This window comes from Cervus canadensis, chromosome 10 (assembly GCF_019320065.1).
Source record: "Cervus canadensis isolate Bull #8, Minnesota chromosome 10, ASM1932006v1, whole genome shotgun sequence".
In the NCBI taxonomy this organism is placed as follows: domain Eukaryota; kingdom Metazoa; phylum Chordata; class Mammalia; order Artiodactyla; family Cervidae; genus Cervus; species Cervus canadensis.
In genome coordinates this window covers 8154494-8167132 of record NC_057395.1, presented here as the reverse complement: position 1 = coordinate 8167132, position 12639 = coordinate 8154494, and the positions used below count along the sequence as shown (strand labels likewise).

At 38.3% G+C, this 12639-nt stretch overlaps 1 protein-coding gene across 5 annotated transcripts in view; it reads right to left on the bottom strand.

The window, feature by feature from the left end:
* Positions 1-12639, bottom strand: part of PRKCQ (protein kinase C theta) — a 147998-nt gene that overhangs the window by 47844 nt on the left and 87515 nt on the right. The window lies entirely within an intron of this gene.

The following is a 12639-nucleotide window of genomic DNA, read 5'->3' as shown; positions in this document are numbered from 1 at the left end:
ATCTGTTGGTACAGCCTCCTTTGTTAATTATCTTAGCTAGACCTTCTAGATAATTTGCAGTAGCTTCTATGTCAGCACTTGCCGCTTCACCTTACACTCTCAAGTTAGGCGTATGGCTGCTTAAACCTCACAAACCAACCTCTGCCGGCTTCAGACTTTCCTTCTGCTGCTCCCTGCCTACTTGGCTCTCATAGAGACGGAGCGAGCAGGGCCCTGCTCTGGGTTAGGCTTTGGCTTACGGGAATAGTGTGGCTGATTTGAGCTATCCAGACTATTAAACTTTCCTCCATATCCGTCATAATGCTGTTTCACTTTCTTATCATTCCTGGGTTCACTGGAGTCGCACTTTTAAGTTCCTTTATGTTTACACCTGGGCTAATGGTTGGTGCAAGAGGCCTATCTTTCGACCTATCTTACCTTCCAACATGCCTTCATCCCAAAGCCTAATTATTTCTAGCTTTTGACTTAAAAGTGAGTAATGTGTGTCTTTTCCTTTCACTAAACTTTAGAGGCCACTGTAGGGTTATTAACTGGTCTTTCAACTTCATGCCTCAGAGACTAGGAGGACCCAAAAAGAGGGGGAGAGATGGAGAAATGGCTGGTTAGTGGAGCAGTCAGAACACACTGAATGTGTGCCAATTAACACGTTATCAACAGGTGCATTTTTGCAGAAACCAGCACCTGTGGCCAGCAATTTGCTATGTGAGTGAATATTGACACACTGCATTAGAGTCAATATCAACACTTTTTTTGCACTTAATGTATTTATTGGAAACTTTGTACATGTCTTATTAAAGCATTCTGATAGTGGAGGTGATGGAATTCCAGTTGAGCTATTTCAAATCCTAAAAGATGATGCCGTGAAAGTGCTGCACTCAATATGCCAGCAAATTTGGAAAATTCAGCAGTGGCCACAGGACTGGAAAAGGTGTTTTCATTCCAATCCCAAAGAAGGGCCATGCCAAAGAATGTTCAAACTACCACAAAATTGCACTCATCACACATGCTAGCAAAGTAATGCTCAAGATTCTCCAAGACAGGCTTCAACAGGACATGAACTGAGAACTTCCATATGTTCAAGCCGGATTTAGAAAAGGCAGAGGAACCAGAGATCAAATTGCCAACATCTGTTGGATCATAGAAAAAGCAAGAGAATAACAAGAGAATAACACCTACTTCTGCTTTATTGATTATGCCAAAGCCTTTGACTGTAGATCACAACAAACTAAGGAAAATTCTGAAAGAGATGGGAATACCAGACCACATTACCTGCCTCTGGAGAAATCTGTATGCAGGTCAAAAAGCAACAGTTAGAACCAGACATGGAACAACAGACTGGTTCCAAATCAGGAAAGGAGTACGTCAAGGCTGTATATTGTCACCCTGCTTATTTGACTTATATGCAGAGTACATCATGAGAAATGCTGGGCTGGATGTAGCACAAGCTAGGATCAAGATTGCCGGGAGAAATATCAATAACCTCAGATATGCAGATGATGTCACCCTTATGGCAGAAGTGAAGAGGAACTAAAGAGCCTCTTGATGAAAGTGAAAGAGGAGAGTGAAAAAAGTTGGCTTAAAGCTCAACATTCAGAAAACTAAGATCACGGCATCTGGTCCCATCACTTCATGGCAAATAGAGAAACAATGGAACAGTGATAGACTATTTTTGGGGGCTCTAAAATCACTGCAGATGGTGACTGCAGCCAGGAAATTAAAAGACGCTTGCTCCTTGGAAGAAAAGTTATGATCAACCTAGACAGCATATTAAAAGGCAGAAACATTACTTTGCTGACAAAGGTCCATCTAGTCAAGGCTGTGGTTTTTCCAGTAGTCATGTATGGATGTGAGAGTTGGACTGTGAAGAAAGCTGAGCACCAAAGAATTGATGCTTTTGAACTGTGGTGTTGGAGAAGACTCTTGAGAGTCCCTTGGACTGCAAGGAGATCCAACCAGTCCATCCTAAAGGAGATCAGTCCTGAATATTCATTGGAATGATCGATGTTGAAGCTCCCATACTTTGGCCCCCTGATCCAAAGAACCGACTCATTGGAAAAGACCCTGATGCTGGGAAAGACTGAAGATATGAAGATAGGAAGAGAAGGGGATGACAAGGATGAGATGGTTGGATGGCATCACCGACTCAACAGACATGAGTTTGAGTAAGCTCTGGGAGTTGGTGTTGGACATGGAAGCCTGGCATGCTGCAGTCCATGGGGTTGCAAAGAGTGGGACATGGCTGAGCAACTGAAATAAACTGAATATTTTGAGTGTGTGATAGGTGCTACAGGAGGCACGTCTGTGCAAGGACAGAACATGTATTACAAACACACTGGGCTTCACTGTGCTTCCCCCTGGAAGAGCAGACCTCACACTTTATGGAGACATTCTTTTTAGTTCTATGGGTATTATTTCCTCTAGAATTTGTTCTTTTATTTTACGTGAGCGTTGCCAAGGTGGATTTTTGTGGGGGGGGGCTCTTTTAGAAATAATAAATTTTGTAATGCATTATTTTTGAAAAGTTTTATGGTAATAGACTTGTATTTATAATAGACACAAATTTGGACCAAAAACCTAATGGAGCAAAATGTGAATGACAACAACAACCGTAAGTCATATAATGAATCCTTGATCAATCTTTTAAGCTCTAGTATCTGCTGTTAATTGTATCATGCTCTAAAAATATACTGATACATCTCCGGTCAATAACATTCATGTAAGAAAAGATGTATTTATACATCTCTGGTCAATGATGTGTTAAGTTTGCCCTCTTACATGGGCATAGTTCATGATACTCAAAACAATTACAACAGTAACATCAAAGGTGACTGTAATGTAATAATAATAATAATATAAAAGTTTGAAATATTGCAAGAATACAAAATGTGACACAGACACAAGTGAGAAAATGCTGTTGGAAAAATGGCATCAACAGACTTGCTCAATGCAAGGTTGCCATAAAGCTTTAATTTATCAAAGGAAAAAATGCAGTATTTGTGAAATTCAATAAAGCAAAGCACAATACAGCAAAGTATACCTATAACAGAAACTAATCCAAATGCTTCTCAAGTTCACATGATCAGAGATAATCTTTAGTAAATAAAAGCTTGCTGAAGTTTGTTGGGTTAACTAAAATACGTGCTCTGAATTATTATCATTAAAATAATGCAAATGTACAACTTTATTCTACTTGTTTTACTGGTCAAATAAGTTCATGTTATCTCTGTTACAAAGTTTTTCAGCAAGAAAAATATCTTAGGGGGTGATGGATGACTTGTCCAATGTCTTATGAAGCTTTTGTGGGTAGTGTAAACATAATTATTGAGAACAAACGAGTCAAATTGATGTAAATGGGATAACAGGTTTTAAGTAACTTGTAAAATAGTTTCCTCAAAACTTTGTGGTAATCTGAAACTCAAGTTTTGCTAAGTTAAATTATGGATAGTCATTAAATATCTAGATACTTTCCAAATAAGATAAAATACTGAAACACTAATTACTGAATATAGGTTTATCTGCTTTGGGCTTTTACAGACTAACTAAAGATTTTTGGGTTTATTAGTAAACATTTTTTGTGCCATAATGAAATATTTACTATCAGAAAACATGTTTCAAGAAATTTAAAAAACTGTCAAGCCACAAAATAAGAAAAACTGCTAACATAAGACTTTATAGTTGTTTACTATTTGATTTTCACTAAAATTAAGTATTTTTTAGGGTTAAACATTGTAATTAAAGCTATTAGAAAATGTAAGGGGAATATCTCTGGATGCAAGGGCAGTAGGATGTGTGATCTGACAATGGTAGGTATGAAGAATAGAGATGTATTTTTGTTGAGGAAAAAGGCGGTAATTTTGTCCTAAATGCAGAGTGGTTATTTCAGAATGGAAAAAAGGAATAAACATAGGAAACAACAGTAGAAAGTTTATGGGAAACAGAGTCTTGGGAGCTAAATTTTATGGGTGGTTAAGCTATCCATGATCCGAATGAATTTATTTAAGTAAAAAAGAGTTTTAGTCAAAATTGCTTTTTCTTAAAAGGAAAAGTTCTTTTGCACATTGGTCTACTTCTGGTAAGCAGATGTGAAAGGGTCTTCAAAATAAATTCCTGTGTTTCCCATTATCTTTATTAGGTGTTTGATTACTTGAGTAATTCTGTGTCTTCTCTACTAAGATATTTTAAACAATTACACGACTTTCTTTTTTTTTAATTATTTATTTTAATTGGAGGCTAATTACAACATTGTAGTGGTTTTTGCCACACACTGACATGAATCAGCCATGGGTGTACATGTGTCCCCTATCCCATCCCTCAGGGTCATCCCAGGGCACCAGCCCTGAGCACCCTGTCTCATGCATCGAACCTGGACTGGTGATCTGTTTCACATATGATGATATACATGTTTCAATGCTATGCTCTCAAATCATCCCACACTCGCCTTCTCCCACAGAGTCCAAAAGTCTGTTCTTTACATCTGTGTCTCTTTTGCCGTCTCGCATATAGGGTTATCGTTACCATCTTTCTAATAATAACGCAACTTTCTATATTTACCTGCAAAGTCTTTATCCCCTTGTTTGAATGGATAACTATTACTTCACAGTGAACTATGATCTTATTTGACCAAGTATTTTTAAACTTTTTGGCGTTTTTGACAAACTTCTCCCAAATCAAATTCTAAATGTAATCTTTTTGACTTCAAACTAACTTTGAGCTTTTCCAGAGAGCCCCTGGAACATTTCAAAAGATTTGTTTTCTCTCCTTAGAAAAAGAGAGATGTTAAATTAACTAGGCTTATTTGATACATTAAATTGCATAGGAAGCCCAGTCACATAAAAGGTAATACTAAGCTTCCTTTGGTTGTATTTCTATAGATATATAAGTATTCTTAAAAATGCATATGTCCTGGGATAATGTAATCAGCCATACTTCCAGTTACCATCTTAAGAAGTGAAACTCTCACTGTTTGCAGATGACATGATCCTCTACATAGAAAACCCTAAAGACTCTACCAGAAAATTACTAGAGCTAATCAATGAATATAGTAAAGTTGCAGGATATAAAATTAACACACAAAAATCCCTTGCATTCCTATATACTAACAATGAAAAAACAGAAAGAGAAATTAAGGAAACAATACCATTCACCATTGCAACAAAAAGAATAAAATACTTAGGAGTATATCTACCTAAAGAAACAAAAGACCTATACATAGAAAACTATAAAACACTGATGAAAGAAATCAAAGAGGACACAAACAGATGGAGAAACATACCATGCTCATGGATTGGAAGAATCAATATTGTCAAAATGGCTATTCTACCCAAAGCAATCTATAGATTCAATGCAATCCCTATCAAGCTACCAACGGTATTTTTTCACAGAACTGAAAAAAATTTCATTTGTATGGAAATACAAAAAAAACCTCGAATAGCCAAAGTAATCTTGAAAAGAAGAATGGAACTGGAGGAATCATCAACTGCCTGACTTCAGACTATACTACAAAGCCACAGTCATCAAGACAGTACTGGCACAAAGACAGAAATATAGATCAATGAACAGAATAGAAAGCCCAGAGATAAATCCACGAACTTATGGACACCTTATCTTTGACAAAGGAGGCAAGGATATACAATGGAAAAAAGACAACTCTTTAACAAGTGGTGCTGGGAAAACTGGTCAACCACTTGTAAAAGAATGAAACTAGAACACTTTCTAACACCATACACAAAAATAAACTCAAAATGGATTAAAGATCTAAATGTAAGACCAGAAACTATAAAACTCCTAGAGGAGAATATAGGCAAACACACATAAACCACAGCAGATCCTCTATGACCCACCTCCCAGAATATGGAAATAAAAGCAAAACTAAACAAATGGGACCTAATGAAACTTAAAAGCTTTTGCACTACAAAGGAAACTATAAGTAAGGTGAAAAGACAGCCCTCAGATTGGGAGAAAATAATAGCAAATGAAGAAACAGACAAAGGATTAATCTCAAAAATATACAAGCAACTCCTGCAGCTCAATTCCAGAAAAATAAATGACCCAATCAAAAAATGGGCCAAAGAACTAAACAGACATTTCTCCAAAGAAGACATACAGATGGCTAACAAACACATGAAAAGATGCTCAACATCACTCATTATTAGAGAAATGCAAATCAAAACCACAATGAGGTACCATTACACACCAGTCAGGATGGCTGCTATCCAAAAGTCTACAAGCAATAAATGCTGGAGAGGGTGTGGAGAAAAGGGAACCCTCTTACACTGTTGGTGGGAATGCAAACTAGTACAGCCGCTATGGAGAACAGTGTGGAGATTTCTTAAAAAACTGGAAATAGAACTGCCATATGACCCAGCAATCCCACTTCTGGGCATACACACTGAGGAAACCAGATCTGAAAGAGACACGTGCACCCCAATGTTCATTGCAGCACTGTTTATAATAGCCAGGACATGGAAGCAACCTAGATGCCCATCAGCAGATGAATGGATAAGGAAGCTGTGGTACATATACATCATGGAATATTACTCAGCCGTTAAAAAGAATTCATTTGAACCAGTTCTAGTGAGATGGATGAAACTGGAGCCCATTATACAGAGTGAAGTAAGCCAGAAAGATAAAGAACATTACAGCATACTAACACATATATATGGAATTTAGAAAGATGGTAACGACAACCCTATATGCAAAACAGAAAAAGAGACACAGAAGTGCAGAACAGACTTTTGAACTCTGTGGGAGAAGGTGAGGGTGGGATGTTTCAAAAGAACAGCATGTATACTATCTATAGTGAAACAGACCCACCAGCCCAGGTGGGATGCATGAGACAAGTGCTCCGGCCTGGTGCACTGGGAAGACCCAGAGGAATCGGGTGGAGAGGGAGGTGGGAGGGGGGATCGGGATGGGGAATACGTGTAAATCTATGGCTGATTCATATCAATGTATGACAAAACCCACTGAAAAAAAAATAAATAAAGGAAAAGAAAAAAAAATGTTTATCACAGAATGACTATTTCCTTATCAAATGAACTCTTATCAGATCTTTAACTAAAGTCATTTGTAAGTCTGTCATTTACAGAGAGTTATTGATTTACTCAGATGTTTTGCAAAAGTATTTCTTCAAAAGTGCCTCATCTTTAAAGAAATTCATGGAAAGGACTCTGACAAGTACAGGTTAGTGATAACTTTGGTTCATACAACTCAACTGGGTAAATATTTCCAGAACTAATAAAAAACTGGGTTCAAGCAGAACAAGAATTAATAACATGAGACTGAATGAACTGAGGAGGATGATTAGAATTTCTTATTTGAAACATTGCTGGTACCTTAATATTTTGTTTTTTCAGATTTGAAATTTGACCTACAACGAGGTAAAGTTTACCAGTGTAAACAAAGATGAAACATTTTCCCCGATTCTTCCAGGACCCAGAAACTCTTGAGTATTCTTTTTAAGGCAAAATAGCTATTTTACATAAGTTTAGTGAGAATCTGTCATTGTAACAGGGCACAATTGAATACATCAGTATTAATACCAAGGCATTGACTGTAATATTATATATGACAGAGATGTGTATAGACTCAGATATGACCAGACAGCTGAAAATAACTAAGATTCACTTTTGGGAGTCAATAAAGTCCTTTGGAAAAATTGGACTGGTACCAAGATTCCTGGGAACTAAACAGGTGAGTAAAAAAGGTAATTTCCTGGTAGGTCCAGGGAACTCCAGGATATTTTTTTAGACCTCAGTAAGAGAGGAACTCACCCAAAGTTATAGGTATTGCAGGTAAAATTGGATTGTGAGATTTTGGCTATCTGCCTTCAGAGGCTTGGAGAAAGCAATGGCAACCCACTCCAGTACTCTTGCCTGGACAATCCAAAGGACGGAGGAGCCTGGTAGGCTGAGGTACATGGGGTCGTGAACAGTTGGACATGACTGAGCGACTTCACTTTCATGCGTTGGAGAAGGAAATGGCAACCCACTCCAGTGTTCTTGCCTGGAGAATCCCAGGGACGGCGGAGCCTGGTGGCTGCCGTCTATGGGGTCACACAGAGTCGGACACGACCGAAGTGACTTAGCAGCAGCAGCAGCTTCAGAGGCTTAAGAGTTCAACCTGAGGTTCCTTTATAGGAAACAGTTTTTAAAAGAATATAAATGGCCCAGCACTATTCTTGCTGCACTTATGTAATTAATCAGGCCAAGTTTAATGAAAACAAATTGGGTTTACTGTTAATGCTCTTTGGTTAAGAGAACAGTGATTATAGAGAAGAAAACTGTATTTCTGCAGATATCAGAGTCTAATCCTGGTAATTGCTTTGGAGGCTTTGTTACATCCCGGTAACCTCGAGTGGATCTTGAATACTTCTAGTTCCCTCAATTGACTGGTTATGACATTCCAAAGTACTGTTTCCAATTTCCTCCCACCCTTCTGACTTGGAATCCCAAAGAACAAAGACTGCCCTTGCGTCTCCTGGCAAGGGACTCTCCCAGATCTTCCTCACTAACCAGATGGGAGCCAAACTGCGGGGACCTGAACCTTGGGTGTACACCTCACCTGATACTGGGTCCTGTCCACCCACTCAAGATCTCAAAATCGAATCGACTGGGAAGAGAAGTAGCCAATGTTGAGGTACATTACTGGGTAGCCGATCATGCAACCCTCTCTTCTTCAGTGCCTCTCCTCGACTCTGGCATTGACTTGGAAAGAGAACACCATCACCCGTATCTCCCAAGCTATTGTTTGGGTGTGGGGGTGGAATCCTTTCAGATTGCTGGATTTCTCGTCAGAAACTCTGATCTGTCCATGATGTTAGAAAGTCCTGGTCTGTTTCCCTCCCTCTGTCTAACCACCCCAAACTTGGGGAACTTTCTATCAGGCTCTACGCAAATGAGGAGTCACATAGCAAGAGTAGCCGCCCCCATCCTTTGCAGGATTCTATTTCACCAGTCAAGACAACCTGTGGCACCTGGATTAACATGTCTGTGGCAACTGAAACTCAGTTACAGAAAAACACTGAACAACCCACTTGGCTTGAAAAGGTGACTCTTTCAATGGGATCTTTCTTTTCTTTTTTTTTTTCATTAGTTTGGGAGCACTCCAACTATTGGGAATTATCCTACTTTCCATAGTCACGAGAGTCTCCCTGGATTGCTGTGTTCTTTCAAAGGCTTTAAATTCATGTTTGTAGGCACTGACCCTCAGGTGAATGATCTCCCTAAACGTGGAGTTTCCAAAAAGGAAGAGGATGCCTGGCTTAAAAATGGTGACCCCCAAACCCTGTGGCCTGTGAATAGCACACAAATGATAATCAAAAACCATGGGAACCTCAGGACAGCAGCTGGGAGTCCTGCTAATACCTTAAATTTTGATCACATCTCCCAGTTAAGCTGAGGGTCTGATCAAAAGGGGAGGGGGGTGATTGTTGATAAAACAGTCCCAAAATGGAGTTACTTGTGCTAAGCCCACATCTCTAAATGGAGACTTAATATCTAACCTACCTGCAATTCCAACCTTCCCCAGGAATGTAACCTTCCCCAGTCTGGAACTTCCTGATCAGCACTTGTGGGGAAGTGACCTTGCCTGAAACAGTCTGTTCTTTCCTTGTTACCCCCCACTTTCTGCCCATAAAAGTCTTCCATTTCATACAGGTCCTCAGAGCTCCTTTCTGCTTGCTAAATAGGATGCTGCTCCATTCACGAATTACTGAAAAAATATAATTAGATCTCTAAATTTACTCAGTTGAATTTTGTGTTTTTAACACTTTCCAAATCCTTTTCTTCTTTTTTTTTTTTTCCACCTAGGGTTATCAGAGTTAGATCAGAGAAACTTTGGGTACTCAAGTTATTGAACTTTTACTCTAGTACAATGAAACAGAAGAAAACTATTTTTCTCCGTGTTTTTTTTTTCCCCCTGTAGGTGAACATTAGATACTACAGAGATGACATATCACTAAGACACTTACATGGTATGAATATATAGGAATTCCATATCTGGACAAAGATGCCCTGGTAGGATTGCATGCAGTTTCCAGTTGTGGCCTTAAGACAAGGTTCATCTTTCCTAGCGTCAGTTTTCTCATAGGTAAAATGGAATAACATCTACTTCATTGGGATTACAGAATTAAATAAGATAATATATTTAAGTTTCCTAGGAAATTATCTGGTGCTAAATCGACTTCAATAAAGTTAGTTTGAATCATATATTTTAAACTAAAAATAAGTTGGAGCAGAAATGTCTGGTTGCCTCTCTGAGTAAAAAATATTATTCTGGATGACAGTGTGCTCATCTTAAAGATTCAACTTTCCAGCTCTCCTTACAGCTATAGAAGAGAACGAGAGAGAGGTAAATGGCGGCTTTTTGTAAGTCTTTTGGAAAAGTGACTTAATAAAGAAGACTAAGCAGGCATGGGGTTGTTCTTTCCTCCCCAGAATGTGGCTGTGACCTCTGGGCCCCAGCAGCCACACTGGACTGAGGAGTGCTCTTCAGGATGAGGACCTGGTGCAATAGATGGTTCCTGGGTCTCGGACATCACGCAACTAACTCCTTTAATACGGAGAGACCGACAAACACTTCTGTCTCATTTAAGTCATTGTGTCCAGTCCCTATTACTAGCAGCCAATGCAATTTCTAATTGACATACATGTCAATTCACATTTAGACAATTTCAGAGACGTGGCTCCTAGTTTTAAAATAATTTTGTGTATCAAGAAAATAGGGCATCTAATACTAATGGCATCTTAAAATCAAGAAAGCAGACTACTGTTCTTCCAAGCTAGCTACTGAGTCCCTATAGTTTGAGTCTTGCCTCTGCTGGGGAAATACAGAACTTAACAAACAGTAGGTCCACAAGAAACCACATTTGTTGAATTAACGGTGACTTTTCAAAGTAACCTATGAAGTGTATTTCCAAAGCTTTATGATTAATTAGTTTCTGATAGATTTTAATTTGCCAGCACAGTGGAAAGATTCCTCCCATGGACACACTGACCTAGACAGAAAGCAATTCCTCCTGAAGAACTGAGGGCTGACTGAACTGCTTCTGCTCAAGAAATGATAGAGGAACCGAGACCCAGCATCACCAGGAACCTGGAAGGGTGGGTGGAGGGGATGCGTGCTTATTTATGGCTATTCACATTGTTGTATAGCAGAAACCAACAAAACACTGTAAGGCAATTATCTTCCAATTAAAAAGAAAACTAGGATCCACCTCTTACACTGTGGTCTACAGTAGGAAGGATACCCCTGAGAGCCCTGTGTCCAGACTTGCCCACCTTGAGACATGTGGGAAAAAACAGTGATTTAAAGGACACTTAGACCATTTACTAACCCTAAGCCATCTGCCAAACATGTGGGGGAACTGCTGGACCTCTTTCCAAATTGGAAAGGAGACAGTAAAACTGTCACCATTTGCAGATCATATGAAACCCTAAAGATACAGTGAAAAAACTATTAGAGCTAATATAAAGTTGCAGGATACAAAATTGATGTGCAGAAATACAATGCATTTGTATACTAATAATGAACTGTTGTAAAGAAAAGGCATAACGATCCTGTTTACAGTTGTATCAAAAAAGAATCAAATACCTAAGGATTAATTTAAGAGTTGGAAGACCTATATTCTAAAAACTAAAAGACATTGATGTAGGAGAATCAAGATGATACAAAGAAAATGTGGAAAATACCCTGTGTTCGTGGATTGAAAGAATTAGTATTGTTAAAATGTCCTTACTACTGAAAACCATCTTAAAGATTTAATGCAGTATCTATTATAATACCCATGACATTTTTCACAGAACTAGAACAAATAATCCTAAAATTTGTATGGAATCACAAAAAAATTCAAATAAACAAAGCAGTCTTTGACTGCTTCAAATCCTCATTATTATGGTAGTTAAAACCAAATTCTAAACAATAAGCAAGCAGACAAAATCCAGAAGTAAGGCCCTTTTCCCAAATGACTACATTCTAAACTTACCCAGAGGAAATCATTATTCATGTAAATTGCTGCTTTTTACACTCACCTGTGGCATCTGGTTATTTTGTTTGACATACAAGATTTAAATAAATCAGGACTATTAGGTACAAAGCAGGCTACAAGGATGTATTGTACAACCCGGGAAATCTAAATATTTTATAGTAACTATAAATAACTATAAATAGAGTACAGTCTTAGAAAATTGTGAATCACTGAATTGTACACCTATAACGTATAGTACTGCACAGTAACTATACACCAGCAAAAATTAAATTTAAAAACCAAGGTGTCTCAAAACAACTGAGGGTCCTTCACAAAGTGTAATGTAAGTTTGCCTCCCCTTCCCCACCATCTCTTATCTCTAAAAGAGCTTAATTCCTTGAAATCTAGTGAGACAGTCATTTTTACATCTTACGTGTACATTCTCTAACGCTTTTTCTTGTGCATTTACTGCTCTGGTTTTGGTAAAGCAGTCCATAGGCTTGGAATTTTAAGAGCATTTCCTATAACAAGGAAAAATGCAAATAACCCCTGAGAACTTTCAATCAGAGACAGAAATATGCCTGTTTTCTATGCAATGGACTTCATGGTAGCCTTCTCTGTAAGATATGAAAACAACGATCAAACAAATACGTAAAAACCACTGGTGGGAAGCT